This window comes from Rhinoraja longicauda, chromosome 33 (assembly GCF_053455715.1).
Source record: "Rhinoraja longicauda isolate Sanriku21f chromosome 33, sRhiLon1.1, whole genome shotgun sequence".
NCBI classification, from domain to species: Eukaryota; Metazoa; Chordata; class Chondrichthyes; order Rajiformes; family Arhynchobatidae; genus Rhinoraja; species Rhinoraja longicauda.
Window position 1 is genome coordinate 8,495,360 of NC_135985.1, and position 16,472 is coordinate 8,511,831.

General features: G+C 47.8%; 1 protein-coding gene across 7 annotated transcripts in view; it reads left to right on the forward strand.

Annotated features, from left to right (window-relative positions):
* Positions 1 to 4,473: 4,473 nt before the first annotated feature.
* sema6d (semaphorin 6D) overlaps positions 4,474 to 16,472 on the forward strand; it is a 346,157-nt gene continuing 334,158 nt past the window's right edge. For 4 of the 7 annotated variants that reach the window (XM_078427456.1, XM_078427455.1, XM_078427461.1 and 1 more), the window contains exon 1: positions 4,474 to 4,663. The gene's annotated coding sequence lies outside the window, so the exon portion shown is untranslated. Of the gene's footprint in view, positions 4,664 to 5,283; positions 5,649 to 16,472 lie in introns of those variants that run through there. The other 3 variants (XM_078427464.1, XM_078427458.1, XM_078427457.1) reach the window with 3 other exon arrangements.

Here is a 16,472-nt window from a genome sequence, read left to right on the forward strand (position 1 = left end):
TCCCTGTTTCTAATGACGTTTGAAATATTTCCGTCATAGCCCCTGCTATTTCTGCACTAACTTCCCTCAATGTCCTAGGGAATATCCTATCAGGACCTGGAGACTTATCCACTTTTATATTCTTCCAAAGTGTCCGTACCTCCTCTTCTTTAATCCTCCTAATTTCCATCACTACTCTACTTGTTTCGCTTACCTCACATAATTCAATATCCTTCTCCTCGGTAAATACCGAAGAAAAGAAATTGTTTAATATCTCCCCCATTTCTTCCGGCTCAGCACATAGCTGTCCACTCTGACTCTCTAATGGACCAATTTTATCCCTCACTATCCTTTTGCTATTTACATATCTGTAGAACCCCTTGGGGTTTACTTTTACATTACTTGCCAAAGCAGCCTCATATCTTTTTTTCGCTTTTCTAATTTCCTTTTTAAGATTCCTTTTACATTCTTTATATTCCTCAAGAACCTCATTTACTCCCTGCCGCTTATATTTATTGTATATCTCCCTCTTTTTCCGAACCAAGTGTCCAATTTCCCTGGAAAACCACGGCTCTTTCAAATTATTATTCTTTCCTTTCCACCGAACAGGGACATAAAGACTCTGTACTCTCAAAATTTCACCTTTAAATATCCTCCATTTCTCTATTATATCCTTTTCATAAAACAACAGAAGATAATTGCATGAAGATGCGGGAAAAATCCAATGGAATAGGAAAAACCCACTCATCCTGGATTTCCAGAATAGACGAGAGTATGATACATGCAGGAATATCAAAGTTCTGCTGATGGAAAGTCGTATTGCCGGAGGCAAAACACAAAGTGCTGGGGGAACTCAGCAAGTCAGGCAGCATCTGTGGAGGGAATGGATGGGCGGCACTTTGGGTCAGGGCTCTTCATCAGATCTCCACCAATGTTTGTTTTGTAAATGTAACTCACTTTTTTTTTCACTGGAACCTTCTCCTTTTTCCACCCCCAAGATTGGTTTAGCATCCGAGCAACTGGCGGTAGTGTGCATTAGTTGAGCAGTCAAGAGTCAAAAGTCCCGAATCCCGTAATGGTGTCCAGGGTTATGGGGAGAAGGCAGGAGAATGGAGTTGAGAGAGAAAGGGTGGGCGATAGAATTGATGGGCCAAATGGCTTAAATTCTACTCCTCTGATTTATGAACTTATGGAACAGTGAAATTCTCACTTGCAGCAGCCAACAGATTTGTAAACATCAGTCTGAAGAAGGGTCTCGACCACGAAACGTCACCCATTCCTTCTCTCCTGAGATGCTGCCTGACCTGCTGAGTTACTCCAGCATTTTGTGAATAAATACCTTCGATTTTTACCAGCATCTGCAGTTATTTTCTTATACTACCTGTAAACATAGTACACTGCAAACACGTAATACACAGGGAAAAAAACGTTCAGTATATTAAGAAAAGCAAATAACATAGGCGATAAACCGATGTTTCCATTGTATTTCCATTGAATCATTAACTTTTATTACATTTCGTCAGAAAACAACGGGACACAAACCTCTCCGGTAACGGGTAGGAAGGAACAGATGCTAGTTTATACCGGAGATAGACACAAAATGCTGGAGTAACTCAGCGAGACAGGTAGCATCTCTGGAGAGAAGGAATGGGTGACGTTTCGGATCGAGACCCTTCTGAATTCGCTGGAATTTAGAAGATTGAGGGGGGATCTTATAGAAACTTACAAAATTCTTAAGGGGTTGGACAGGCTAGATGCAGGAAGATTGTTCCCGATGTTGGGGAAGTCCAGAACAAGGGGTCACAGTTTAAGGATAAGGGGGAAGTCTTTTAGGACCGAGATGAGAACGTTTTTTTTCACACAGAGAGTGGTGAATCTGTGGAATTCTCTGCCACAGAAGGTGGTTGAGGCCAGTTCATTGGCTATATTTAAGAGGGAGTTAGATGTGGCCCTTGTGGCTAAAGGGATCAGGGGGTATGGAGAGAAGGCAGGTACGGGATACTGAGTTGGTTGATCAGCCATGATCATATTGAATGGCGGTGCAGGCTCGAAGGGCCGAATGGCTTACTCCTGCACCTATTTTCTATGTTTCTTCAGACTGAGCGTCTGAGAATCCTTCTCTCCAGAGATGCTGCCTGTCCGGCTGAGTTACTCCAGCATTTTGTGTCTGTCTGTCCTGTCCGGTAATGGGATGAGTTCGCGTCCTTTTGTTGAAGAAACGGGCTCCCTGTGATTCGATCCATCCGTTGCCCTTGCAGTTAGTTCCCTGCATTCCCGAGCAAGCCTTCGGTTGCAGAACAGGCAGCTTTTTTTAAACAAAGTACTTTCAAGGAACCGTAAATAAAAAATGGTGTAGGGAGGAACTGCAGAAGCTGGTTTAAACCGAAGACAAACACAAAAAAAGCTGGAGTAACTGTGCGGGGCAGACAGACAGCATCTCTGGAGAGAAGGAATAGATGACGTTCAGGGTCGAGACATCTTCTTGAGCTGTCTGAAACGTCACCTGGTCCTGGCTTCTCTCCGGGGGTGAGGTGCTGTCTGACCCGCTGAGTTACTCCAGCTTGCTTCTCGTGTCAATCTTCGCAAGTAAAAGATGGTCTGTGAGCGGGGTGGATTGGCCGGAGAGCCCAATGCCGGAGGTCCCACCTGCCGGAGGTGGTCCCTGGTGTGAGAGTGAGAGCCGAGCACATACAGCGGCTGTGTTGTTGCAAGGAACCGGGGGCTGGACATGGGCGGACCAAGAAGATGCTCTCCACGATAAAGAGCCCTCGAAGAGGTAAACAATGGAGGTGGCTCAGACTGGGGGGTGGTGAGGTGAAGGGGAAGCGTTTAACTGGTTGAGGATGTCTGTCTGCATCTCCGTCTCTCCCGCTGAAAGAGGCAGAGGTTCACCTGATTTCACAAAGTACCGGCTCACATGGTGAAGGTCTATTGTTTAGACGTTGTGAGAATGAGAGACGGGGTCTGGCCGCGGGGAGAGGGAGGGAGCGGTGCCGAGAGGGGGGTGGAGAGGGGAGGAGGGAGGGAGGGAGGGAGGGAGGGAGGGAGGGGAGGCGAACGTGGTCCAATGTTGCTTCTGCTGCCACCGGGACCAGGTCGTGTGGAGACCGGGCCCGGGGGCAGCGCCGGGCGGGGCAGAGGCAGGGGGGACCGCGGCAAGACAAGGGGCTCCAGGGATAAGACGCCCAAGCCCACACGAGTGGGAAGATAGCACGGATACTACCCCCCTCCTCTCCCTGCCCGAGGACGGCCAGAGGTAGCTGGGACAGGGGCCACTGGGCCGGCAAAGCAGTGGGGGCGAGGTGGGGTCAGTCAGCGCCCAGAGTGGAGAGAGACCATGGAGAAGGGATGGTGGGATCCGAAACTGTAGCCCCCCCCCCCAACCGGGCCCGGACACTGACTGGGGAAACGGGTCCACTGGAAGGTCAGATCCCTCGGGAACACCACCCATGCCAATCTGGGGAAAGCAGACCCATTGGAAGTTCGAGGCCATTTGGAAAGTCCTCCGCAGTGTCCGCTCGCTGGCGGACGCAGACACATTGGAAGGTCAGACCCACTGGGTGGTCGAGCCCATTGGGACGTCCAACCATTGGGAAGTGCATTCACACCAATCGCGCAGCTCGCTGGAGGGACACAGGTCATTGGGAGGTCACATCCCTACTGGTCTTGGCCATAGGCTGGCTGTGACCTGCCGCCACGTCGCTGGGGTGAGGAGCGGACCCATCGGGAGGTCCACACATGGGCAGGTACACCACCCGTGGGCAGGTCCACCAGGGTCAGGTCCACCAGGGTCAGGTCCACCCGTGGGCAGGTCCACCAGGGTCAGGTCCACCACCAGGGGAGGCCGACAGGGGCAGGTCCACCAGGGGCAGGTCCAGGGGCAGGTCCACCGGGGGCAGGTCCACCACCCATGGGCAGGTCCACCACCAGGGGCAGGTCCACCACCAGGGGCAGGTCCACCACCCATGGGCAGGTCCACCACCAGGGGCAGGTCCACCACCAGGGGCAGGTCCACCACCAGGGGCAGGTCCACCACCAGGGGCAGGACCACCAGGGACAGGACCACCAGGGGCAGGACCACCAGGGGCAGGACCACCAGGGGCAGGTCCACCACCAGGGGCAGGTCCACCACCCATGGGCAGGTCCACCACCAGGGGCAGGTCCACCACCCATGGGCAGGTCCACCACCAGGGGCAGGTCCACCACCAGGGGCAGGTCCACCACCAGGGGCAGGTCCACCACCAGGGGCAGGTCCACCACCAGGGGCAGGTCCACCACCAGGGGCAGGTCCACCACCAGGGGCAGGACCACCACCAGGGGCAGGACCACCAGGGGCAGGACCACCAGGGGCAGGACCACCAGGGGCAGGACCACCAGGGGCAGGTCCACCACCAGGGGCAGGACCACCACCAGGGGCAGGTCCACCAGGGGCAGGTGGTCCATGGTCAGGTCCACCAGGGGCGTGTTGGCGGGAAACACAGGCTCCGACCAATCGTTGCTGCGGATTGGCCCAGGTCCCGCCTCCCGCCGCCTCCCATTGGTCGGGTGGGCCGCCGGTCAGAGGGGGGCGGGGCTGCGGCGCGGAGCTGGGGACACGGACCAGCACACAGACAGGCACACACAGACCGCCCGACAGACACACGGATGGACGGCGCCCGCCCGCCCGCCGCTGCGCCCGCCGCCTGTAAGTCCCTTCATCCTCTCCCTCCATCCCCTGACATCTCACCCTGGCGGCTGCTGTGCTGAGCGGCAGGTCGCATGTACCAGCTGTCAGGGCAGCGCGGACTTTGCCTGAAGTTTGATCCGCTCGCTGTCTGTGCCTGTGTGTGTGTGTGTGTGTGTGTGTGTGTGTGAGTGTGTGTGTGTGTGTGTGTGAGTGTGTGTGTGTGTGTGTGAGTGTGTGTGTGTGTGTGTGTGAGTGTGTGTGTGTGTGTGTGTGTGTGTGTGTGTGTGTGAGAGAGAGTGTGTAAGTGTGTGTGTGAGTGAGTGTGTGTGTGAGTGTGTAAGTGTGAGTGTGTGTGTGAGAGTCTGTGTGGCTGTCTGTGCGTTTGTGAGTGTGTGTGTGAGTGTGTGTGTGTGAGTCTGTGTGTGTGAGTGTGTGTGTCTGTGTGTGTGTGAGTGTGTGTCTGTGTGTGTGTGAGTCTGTGTGTCTCTGTGTGTGAGAGTGTGTCTGTGTTCTGTGTGAGTCGGTGTGAGAGAGTCTGTGTATGAATTTCTGAGTGTTTCTGTGTGAGTGTGTGTGTGTGGGGTGTGTGTGGGGTGTGTGTGGTGTGTGTGAGTGTGTGTGTGAGAGTGTGTGAGTGTGTGTGTGAGAGTGTGTGAGTGTGTATGTGTGTGTGTGTGTGAGGGGGAGAGAGAGTTGCCACCGCTCTCGATGCTTCACCCCGCGTTCCCTCAAGCCCCCCCAAAACCTCACTGACTGTCATGTGTGTGTGTGAGCGAGAGAAACCTCCACTGCTCTGATTTGTCTTGTGGCAATGTCAGTAGATGGTTTGCCTGCAATGAGCGCCTGTGTCTATCTGGTGGCCCCGGTGTGTGGCGGCGAGACCCGGGTATCGTCTCTCGATTCTGGGCACCGAGACCCCGGGCACCGAGATACAGGCAGCGAGCCCCAGTATACCGGCCACTGAGATACCGAGATACAGAGAGACCGGGCACCAGACCTCCAGGTACCGGACCCCCACCCCAACCCCCCTCAACCTTCCCCGTCTCGGTGCAAACAGAGTTCAGCCACATTTCACGAAAGCTGCTTCGCCCAGCCACGATGCACACTCACGCCGAGATATTTATACTGCTTTTTATTTTTAAAAAATGTATTGTTCTTATTAATGAAATCGGCGCAAAGGGGGAAAGAAAGAATAACAGGAGGAAAAGCCTCTCCGCCCTCCCCTCCCCTCCCTTCCCTTCCCCACTTTAAACGCCAATAATACTGGTAGACTCTACCCGGGGGTGCTGCACCCAGGGCACTTTGCTCAGGGTATCAGCATTGATTGAAGCACTTTATTGAAACCAAGGAGCGTTGCTTTTTCCAGGAGCTAAGATGGAATAAGGGGCGATGGCAACGCGGATCGGCACCTGCCCTGTGATCCTGTTGCTATCTGCAAATGTGCGAGGGTTTTTGTTTGGAGAAAATCTTCTCTAACCATTTGTCTTTTTTGCCCTTTATATATTTTTTAAAAAGCTGGTCCCATAAATCTGCCTGCGTTTGTATCTCAGCCCAGAGGTGTCTTTGAGTGACCGGTATAAATCACACCGGTCCTTTTCGTTTTACCCATTTTGAAATGCGCATTAACATTCTGACAGGTGCTATTACCGCTTCGGAATACTCTGACTTATTGCTGTTGCATCCGAGTGTTCGCCAATTATATATTTGCACCTTTATCTCGCCTTTTTAATTTAACTTGTGTCGCCTTCCACGCTCTTGTTAAGCAATTGACATTGTTGTCAAGGATTGGGAATTGTCAGTTTTTTTGCACTGAAGATGATACTTTTTTGCCGTTGAGAGTGATTTTTTGTTGTTGTTTGAAACGTTGGATACACATTTTAACAGTTGTGTTCTGCACGGCCAGAATTCAGTCGCTGAATCTTTTATCACAGTCGACAGCCGACCTGCATTGAATAGTGGAAGAGCTTCACTCTTTCATTCAACTGTCCCCTTTGTTCACTGTAAACACTAAAACGAGAAACGCTCTGTAATCATAGAACGTAATAGGTGAGGCAAAGCCCTTTGGACGTTTTAAATTTACGGGCATGGTTCAAAATTAGTCATATTCTATATTGTAAATTGATATTGGTAAACCATGGAAATGATTTATGTGTAGCTAAACTAGCACAGTATGTTAGTACACCACATGTTGTTTGTGACATCCTCTTTATTAAATAGTATTTGCCACACCTCTTCTGAAAGCTAAGTATAAATAAGATGCTACTGTTACTGTACAATGCCAATGAAAGATGCTTTCATCACTCAGGGTGAAGAGTTGTTTCCTCCAGATTATATAGATCATTAACAAAATTTTCACAAGAATATTTAATGCGCCTTTAAATATTTAACTTGCAAAGCTTAAAATATTGCTGGTGTTTTCCCCATGCTGATGTGTAGTGGAATTTGGTGGATTTTTCTTCCGTAGTATTTTGAGAGTGTATTTGAGACGATTAATGATCTTGTGGTATTTATTCACAAAATGCTGGAGTAACTCGGTAGGTCAGGCAGCATCTCAGGAGAGAAGGAATGGGTGACGTTTTGGGTCGAGACCCTTAAGGGTACAGTACCCTTAAGGGTACTGGCATTGTACAGTAACAGTAGCATCTTATTTATACCCTTAAGGGTCTCGACCCGAAACGTCACCCATTCCTTCTCTCCTGAGATGCTGCCTGCCCTGCTGAGTTACTCCAGCATTTTGTGAATAAATACCTTCGATTTGTACCAGCATCTGCAGTTATTTTCTTACAATGATCTTGTGGTGTGCATTTTATCAGTTTCATTTCTTTTCGCTGTTGAGTCAATGCCATTTACGTAGGAGGTACATATACATGTTCAAAGTTTGTCACGAGGCTGCTGAATATTGCTGTTATATCAAGGGGAAATTAAGGCATGGCTTGAATGTGCGATATAGTGCCAGAAATTGTATACTCTCCAGCCCCAAGCAAACACTAATTGATTATTGCAATCCAAGATTATCAAGTGCCGCTGCACGCTTTTGTAGAAACATAGAAAATAGCTGCAGGAGGAGGCCATTTGGCCCTTCAATCAATATATTTGTTATAATATTATAACAAATCTCAGAAGTTCATTCAAGCTGTCCAAGACCTTCCTCCCTGTTTTTGTGATGTTATTCCTTAAAATAGAGCATGAGGAATTGGTAGTCTGATCGCAATAACGTTCCGTTTTTAATAATCCAGACACAGACACAAAAGGATTTGCAATTGAAGTCTAATATTTGGAGAAATTCTCCTTGGGGTTTAGAAATTCAGCTCATAATCGCATCCCGTGGTTCTAGAACATCCGACATTGTATTATCAGGCTATAGAAATTAGATGGAAAAACAAAGAACTGCAGACGCTGGTTGATACACAAAAGGATACAAAGTGCTGGAGTAACTCAACATCTCTGGAGGACATGGATAGGTGACGTTTTGGGTCGATACCCTTCTTCAGGCCTGTAATGAAACATCACCTATCCATGTTCTCCAGAAATGCTATCTGACCTTCTTAGTTACTCCAGTACTTAATGTCTTTCGAATATAAATTGGATAGTAGGTAACTGTTGTGCTGCTGCAAATAAGAATGTCATTGTTCTGCCTGGGACATATGACTATAAAACACTCTTGACTCGTGGAAAGATATCTTTTTTTACAGTAACATTGTAAGTTGATAAAACTTAAGCACTCAAGTGTGGAAATATCCTTCACATTTAACAAAGTATCCAGACTAACCGTCAGAGATGAAACTTCCAAGAGGTAAAAGTGATGCGTTTGGGAGCAGTTCAAATGAATCCCAGTTGCTTCCATTTATAATGTGTGATTGGTGAATTATTTGTGATTATTGGTGCATGCATCGTACAACTGCTGGATATTGGGAATGATGGCCGGAAGAAGTGAACTGGAATTACATACAACTCCTTGATTAGGAGATGTTAATAATAAGGTTGTTCAAATTTGTTGTTTTGCAGTAAGTGTTTTGCTCAGTCCAGTACTAAATGTCTGGGCATATGACTTTATTGTAATCCGATAGTGAACGTGTGATTATGCTTTCAGTATTCCTGGCTATTAATTTTTAGTGTGACTCTTCAGACCTTTGGTGACCTCCTTGCCTTTGCTGATAGTCCATCATCTAATGGTTTCACTCTTATGTCTTCCCATTACTCACTGTCCTCTCATCTCTTGGCCACAATTGGGTTTCCTGTTTCGCTTCATGTGAAGTTGTGATCGTGGAGCATGACTCATCCAAGGAACTCCCTGGCCTGTGTCTTTCTTCGTTTTCAGACATTCTAGCGTTAATTGACTCTTCTGACCTTCCAAGATGCCCTCATTTGCAAAGCTGCCTCTTAAAAGCTTTGTTCTGCATTTTGTTGAAGGATGCCTTGCATTTTCCACAGATCCTGAGCCTGTGCAAGAGACCTGAACGATGGATCCATTTATGAAAAGGCTCTTCAGATACTTCTCAATTGGAGAAAAGGAATATTGACCTCCAGATCATTCCTTGTCTTAAAGAAGCTTTGGCATCTGTGCGATAAAGCCTTTCTTGTCTTTATTTTATCAATATTACTGTGGCTATTGAAACTCCAAAGCTTCCAGCTAAGCTGTAAATAAGCCACTGTAGATGGGGTGGGAGGGGTATTGCATTATTCCTACTTGTCTGTTCTTACTTGGAGAAGCGGTCTGCTGTTTTTGGCCACTTTATTTCTTATTTGATGCACTACAACAAATCAGCATCTTCAGAAAAAGGAATTTATAAAAATCTTACTTTGTGGCTTTCTTTCGTGTTGCCCCCCCGCCCCCCCCCCCCCCCCCCCTCCCGGTTATTGCTGGTGCCTCTGATCTGAGTGGGACCGCCTGATACTTGCGAGTATCTCCTTCTCCTCTTTTCCGTGTGTAAACCTACATTCCAGGCAGTTGCGATGTGATCAGAATGGAACAATAGCCACAACAGATGCTCTGTGTAATGAGGATATTAAGAACGGGGAGAGAATAATGTCAGAAGTCATTGACGAGAACAGCTGGAGTGAAGCCGTCACCAGACAATAGCTGAGCCTCAAGAAAAGATAACGATAAGTTACTCGACAGAAGACAGCCTCTGATGTCAATGGAGAAAGTGATTTGCGATCAATGAAAGTAACGAACTGGATGGAAGGCAGCCACAGTTTTTCTTTCTTTTTTTTTAAAAGACCAAGGATAAAAAGTAAAGTGTATTCCTACCTTTGTTCCCAAGTATGTAATGAAGGCAAAGAGAGGAGTGTGAGAGGGAAAAGGTCGTTAATTGAAGGAATGACAGCATTTATGTGGAAATGGAAGTGATTAGGACATTAAATGGAGTAGCACAAAGCACGGTCAGGGCGTGGGAAGGAAACAAAAGCAGGATGTGGGCCGGAGAGGGTGGAGGGAAGAGTCAGCCTGTGGGGATACATTGATTTAATGACTTCCTGCCAGAGTGAAAACAGATTCAAACTCAAGTCCCTGAAAGGGAGATGATCTACATAGCAGCGGAAGCAGACACAGGGAGGTGAGGCCACTGACTTATGCCTGCCTGGTGCTGGACCGAGGAACGAAAAACCTACCCCTGAACTCCTCAAACACATGACACGCTGGGACAGTGTTCAGCTACTTATTGGCGGGGCGCTGATCTAGAACCATCCAACCAGAGACAAGGAACTGCAGATGCTGGTTACAGACAATAGACAATAGATGCAGGAGGAGGCCATTCGGCCCTTCGAGCCAGCACCGCCATTCAATGTGATCATGGCTGATCATTCTCAATCAGTACCCCGTTCCTGCCTTCTCCCCATACCCCCTGACTCCGCTATCCTTAAGAGCTCTATCCCGCTCTCTCTTGAATGCATTCAGAGAATTAATAATAATAATAATAATAATAATAATAATGCATTTTATTTATATAGCGCTTTTCAGATACTCAAAGACGCTTTACAGAGATTTTGAGAACATAGGGAAATGAATAAATAGATAAATAAGTAAATAAATAAATGAACAGAGAAAGGAGACAGAAGGTGAGGTGACCTTCAGTGGTTGAAGGCAGTACTGAACAGGTGAGACTTCAGCGATGTTTTGAATGTGGTGAGTGTGGAGGAGTCTCTAACGGTTTGGGGTAGTGAGTTCCATAGGGTGGGAGCAGCGATGGAGAAAGCCCTGTCCCCCCAGGATCTGAGTTTGGTCCGGATGTGGGGGGATAGGAGATTGGCAGCGGCAGAGCGGAGGGTGCAGGTGGGAGTGTGCCTGTGGAGGAGGTCGGTCAGGTAGGATGGGGCCAGGTTATGGAGGGCTTTGTAGGTTATGAGGAGGATTTTGTACTGGATTCTCTGGGGGATGGGGAGCCAGTGGAGTTTATAAAGGACGGGGGTGATATGGTCACGGATCGAGGTGTGTGTGAGTAGACGGGCAGCGGAGTTTTGAATGTATTGAAGTTTATTGATGATTTTTGAGGGTGCGCCATAGAGGAGGCTGTTGCAGTAGTCCAGACGGGAGGTGATGAAGGCGTGGATGAGGGTTTCTGCAGCTGTGGAGGAGAGGGATGGACGGAGACGGGCAATGTTTTTGAGGTGGAAGAAGGCTGTCTTTGTGATGTGTTTGATGTGTTTGTCGAAGGAGAGGGTTTGATCAAGGATGATTCCAAGATTCCGGATGTGAGGTGAGGTGGATACTGGGAGACCATCAATGTTGAGGATGAAGTTTTGGGTGGATTTGGTGAGCGTTTTTGGACCAATGATGATGATTTCAGATTTGTTGCAATTGAGTTTGAGGAAGTTTGATTGAAGCCAAGATTTTATTTCAGTGATGCAGTTTGTCAGTGAGGAGCTGGATATCATCGGCGAAGCAGTGGAAGTTGAGACCATGACAGCGGATTAATTGACCAAGGGGGAACAGGTAGAGGATGAAGAGGAGGGGGCCTAGGACTGAGCCTTGGGGGACACCTTGGGGGAGGGGAGCGGTGGGGGATTTACAGTTGTTAATGGAGATGAACTGGTGTCTGTCAGAGAGGTAAGATTTGAACCCCACTGGGGTTGGCCCCCACTGCCTTCTGAGGCAGAGAATTCCACAGATTCACAACTCTCTGACTGAAAAAGTTTTTCCTCATCTCAGTTCTAAATGGCCTACCCCTTATTCTTAAACTGTGGCCCCTGGTTCTGGACTCCCCCAACATTGGGAACATGTTTCCTGCCTCTAACGTGTCCAACCGCTTAATAATCTTATACGTTGCGATAAGATCTCCTCTCATCCTTCTAAATTCCAATGTATACAAGCCTAGTCGCTCCAGTCTTTCAACATATGACAGTCCCGCCATTCCGGGAATTAACCTAGTAAACCTGCGCTGCACGCCCTCAATAGCAAGAATAGTGGTTTACAAAAAAGGACACGAAGTTCTGGAGTAACTCAGCTGATCAGGCAGCATCTGCGGAGAACATGGATAGGTGACGTGTCGGGTCAGGACCCTTCTGTCAGATTAACTGAAGGGTCCGACACGAAACGTCACCTATCCAAGTTTTCCAGAGATGCTGCCTGACCTGTTGAGTTGCTCCAGCAATTTGTGTCCTTTTTTTGTAAACCAGCATCTGCAGTTCTTTGCTCCTGCATTTAATCTGAAGTTGATTGTCCTTCTCTCCTGAGATGCTGCCTGACCTGCTGAGTTACTCCAGCATTTTGTGAATAAATACCTTCGATTTGTACCAGCATCTGCAGTTATTTTCTTATATTAGACAATAGGAGGACATAGATTTAAGTAGAAGCAAAGAACTGCAGATGCTGGTTCATACCAAAGATAGACACAAAGTGCTGGAGTAACTCAGCGGATCTGAAGAAGGGTACTGTCCTGAAACGTCATCTATTTCTTTATTCTGAAGAAGGGTCCCGCCCAGTCACCTGTCCATGTTCTTCAGTGATGCTGCCTGACCCGCTGTGTTACTCCAGCACTTTTTGTGATCATCAGATATAGTCCTGATTACAGACCTTTGACCCTTTCCTCTGTAACTATAACGCCACAATCCTAAAAACTATAGACACAAAAAGCTGGAGTAACTCAGCGGGACAGGCAGCATCTCTGGAGAGAAGGAATGGGTGACCTTTCTGGTCGAGACCCTTCTTCAGACTAAAAACGATATTCTCTCTAATATTTTGCTCTTTGCACTACCTTTTGTACTTGTGTATGGCTTGATCGCACCCATCTAAAGTATGATTTGACTGGCTACACACAAACAAAAGCTTTTCACTGTGTCTCGGTACAAGTGATAATAATGAATCGACCAACACTAACCTGGGAAACCATATCACCACTAGATCTGATCAGTCTCTGTCTGATCGTGAATTAAATGAGAATCCCCACAGCACCAATTAGGGTCTTGGATCCATCTAAAGTTGTGGCTTCAATTGTAAACAATCGGCTTGGACAAGTATGTGTCTTTACTTTAGACTTTAGAGTTACACAGCGGGAACAGGCCCAACAGCCCGCAGAGTCCATGCCGATCAGCGATCACCCCTGACACCACACACTAAGGACAACTTACAATTTTTACTGAAGGACAATTAACCTACAAATGAAGAACAAAGTCTGAAGAAGGTGGAGCTCTTAAGGATAGCGGAGTCAGGGGGTACGGGGAGAAGGCTGGAACGGGGTACTGATTGAGAATGATCAGCCATGATCACATTGAATGGTGGTGCTGGCTCGAAGGGCCGAATGGCCTACTCCTGCACCTATTGTCTATTGTCTATAAGGGACCTGACCTGAAATATCACCCATTCCTTCTCTCCAGAGAGGATGCCTGTCCCGCTGAGTTACTCCAGCATTTTGTGTCATCCTACAAGCCTGTACATCTTTGGGGTGTGGGAGGAAACTGGAGCTCCCGGAGAAAGCCCACATGGTCACAAGGAAAATGTGCAAACTCTGTACCGGCAGACTGACAACACCCATAGTCAGGATCGAACCCGGGTCTCTGGCAGTGTAAGCAGCAACTACCGCTGCGCCAACATGCTGCCCCTATGCCAATGTCCCTGTTCAGTTTTGTAAGTTCTTTTAGCAAGGAGGTGACCCTGAACCACCCCCCCTTTAATTAACAAAGTTAGAAGTTTTGTTTAACCTACGTTCTTTCTCCAGAGGTCGGCATGGTGATGGAGTGGTAGAGTTGCTGCCTTACAGCGCCAGAGACCCAGGTCCAATCCTGACTTGTCCGTACAAAGTTTGAACGTTCTCCCCGTGACCTGCGCGGGTTTTCTCCAGGTGCTCCGGTTTCCTCCCACACTCCAAAGACGTGCACGTTTGTAGGCTAATTGGCTTGGTATAATATAAACTGTCCCTAATGTGTTAGTGTGCAGGTATTGCTGGTCAGCGCACAAACTTGGTGGGCCGAAGGGCCTGTTTCCTCACAGTATCTCTAAACTAAATTAAAATTAAAAGAGACCACCTTTACTTAAAAATGTATGCTACTTGAGTTCATCCCCTAGAAACTCAATTGTATATTTATGGAGCTGTTCTGCAGCTCATGACTATTCTGAACATAGCACTCGATTGGTAGGTAGCCTCCTTCAGAGAAGCCTTGAGGAAGCCATCTCCAAGTAGTGATTAAAAATGAGCTGTGGCTCAAAAGGAGGCACTTCTCCAAGGCGAGGATTACTGCATCCGAGTTGGCGGGTGCTTTGAGCGTCCAGCGCTTGTGCTGGGACTTGAATCTGGGCTAGTTATTGTTATCTCGCCTTGGTATTGCTCACTTTAATAATAATAATAATAATAATAATGCATTTTATTTATATAGCGCTTTTCATATACTCAAAGACGCTTTACAGAGATTTTGAGAACATAGGGAAATGAATAAATAGATAAATAAGTAAATAAATAAATGAACAGAGAAAGGAGACAGAAGGTGAGGTGACCTTCAGTGGTTGAAGGCAGTACTGAACAGGTGAGACTTCAGCGATGTTTTGAATGTGGTGAGTGTGGAGGAGTCTCTAACGGTTTGGGGTAGTGAGTTCCATAGGGTGGGAGCAGCGATGGAGAAAGCCCTGTCCCCCCAGGATCTGAGTTTGGTCCGGATGTGGGGGGATAGGAGATTGGCAGCGGCAGAGCGGAGGGTGCAGGTGGGAGTGTGCCTGTGGAGGAGGTCGGTCAGGTAGGATGGGGCCAGGTTATGGAGGGCTTTGTAGGTTATGAGGAGGATTTTGTACTGGATTATCTGGGGGATGGGGAGCCAGTGGAGTTTATAAAGTGCGGGGGTGATATGGTCACGGATCGAGGTGTGTGTGAGTAGACGGGCAGCGGAGTTTTGAATGTATTGAAGTTTATTGATGATTTTTGAGGGTGCGCCATAGAGGAGGCTGTTGCAATAGTCCAGACGGGAGGTGATGAAGGCGTGGATGAGGGTTTCTGCAGCTGTGGAGGAGAGGGATGGACGGAGACGGGCAATGTTTTTGAGGTGGAAGAAGGCTGTCTTTGTGATGTGTTTGATGTGTTTGTCGAAGGAGAGGGTTTGATCAAGGATGATTCCAAGATTCCGGATGTGAGGTGAGGTGGATACTGGGAGACCATCAATGTTGAGGATGAAGTTTTGGGTGGATTTGGTGAGCGTTTTTGGACCAATGATGATGATTTCAGATTTGTTGCAATTGAGTTTTAATGAGCGCAGGAAGGAATTCCAGGGCCTCTGAACAGTTATCCCTGGATGTGAGCGTCTGGGGAAGGCAGCCTGGAAATCTGAAGGCAGTCTGACGAAGGGTCTCGAGCCGAAACGTCACCCATTCCTTCTCTCCAGAGATGCTGCCCGTCCCGCTGAGTTACTCCAGCATTTTGCTGCCTATCTGCAGTATCTTTTGTAGCCTGGGAATTGGTGGCTTTGCCGGTATTCAAACCTGCAGGCCTTGATGTGTGGGGTGAAAGTGCAGCTACCCTGCCGCTGAGCTAGCCTGAGCTTGTCTTCCGCTGCCACAGCCTCCAGCGAAGTGACTGATGTGAAGAATGAAATGCAAGAGCTTTGAGATGGGTAGATGAAGCAAGGTCACGAGCTGCCAAACGAGGGCACCAGATACTGTACATCTTTTGCAAGTGCATTCACACCGAGCCAGAACTCCCATTTTATTTCGCGATATGTTGGAGCTTTAGTAAAGCATATTCTCCGTTTCAAAACCGAGCGGATTAGACAAAATAACTTTGTGGTGGATCGGATCAGTTCTGCTTGGGGAATGACTGACAACACAACCTATACTTACTGTAATATTTATTCAAGTGAGCTTGCTGCTTGTTAATTATTTTGTTCTTGGTACATCCTCGTACCTCCAGTTTCTCCCTTCCCCTCACTCTCAGTCGGAAGAAGGGTCTCGACCCGAAACGTCACCTATTCCTTTCCTCCAGAGATGCTGCCTAACCCTCTGAGTTACTCCAGCATTTTGTGTCGACCTGCTGATAATTTATCTTATCCCTTTGTAGGGTGTTTCCTGGTCCTTTTTTTCACCCGTTCGGGGGCAGTTTTGTCCTTCTTAATCGCAAGGTCACGAAAACGGGTTTCACTTTAGTGATTTAAAATGCTGCCTGCGCACCACAAAGATTATTCCCTTCGCTAATTTCTGAAATGATATGCAAGTCAGCAGCCTCTCCCCTGCATTCATTCCCACTTGTGCCAGAGGAATGTGGTCTCATTGCCTAGCAGCAGTTCTGGGTACACAAAAAATGTTAATGTGAATTCTGAAGCTAACTAAGGCGAGAGAGAGATTCAACCTATTTTCCCCTCTGGGATCTTGTATATTTATAATCGTCTCTTTTCATGATCTGCTAATGTTGTGCAA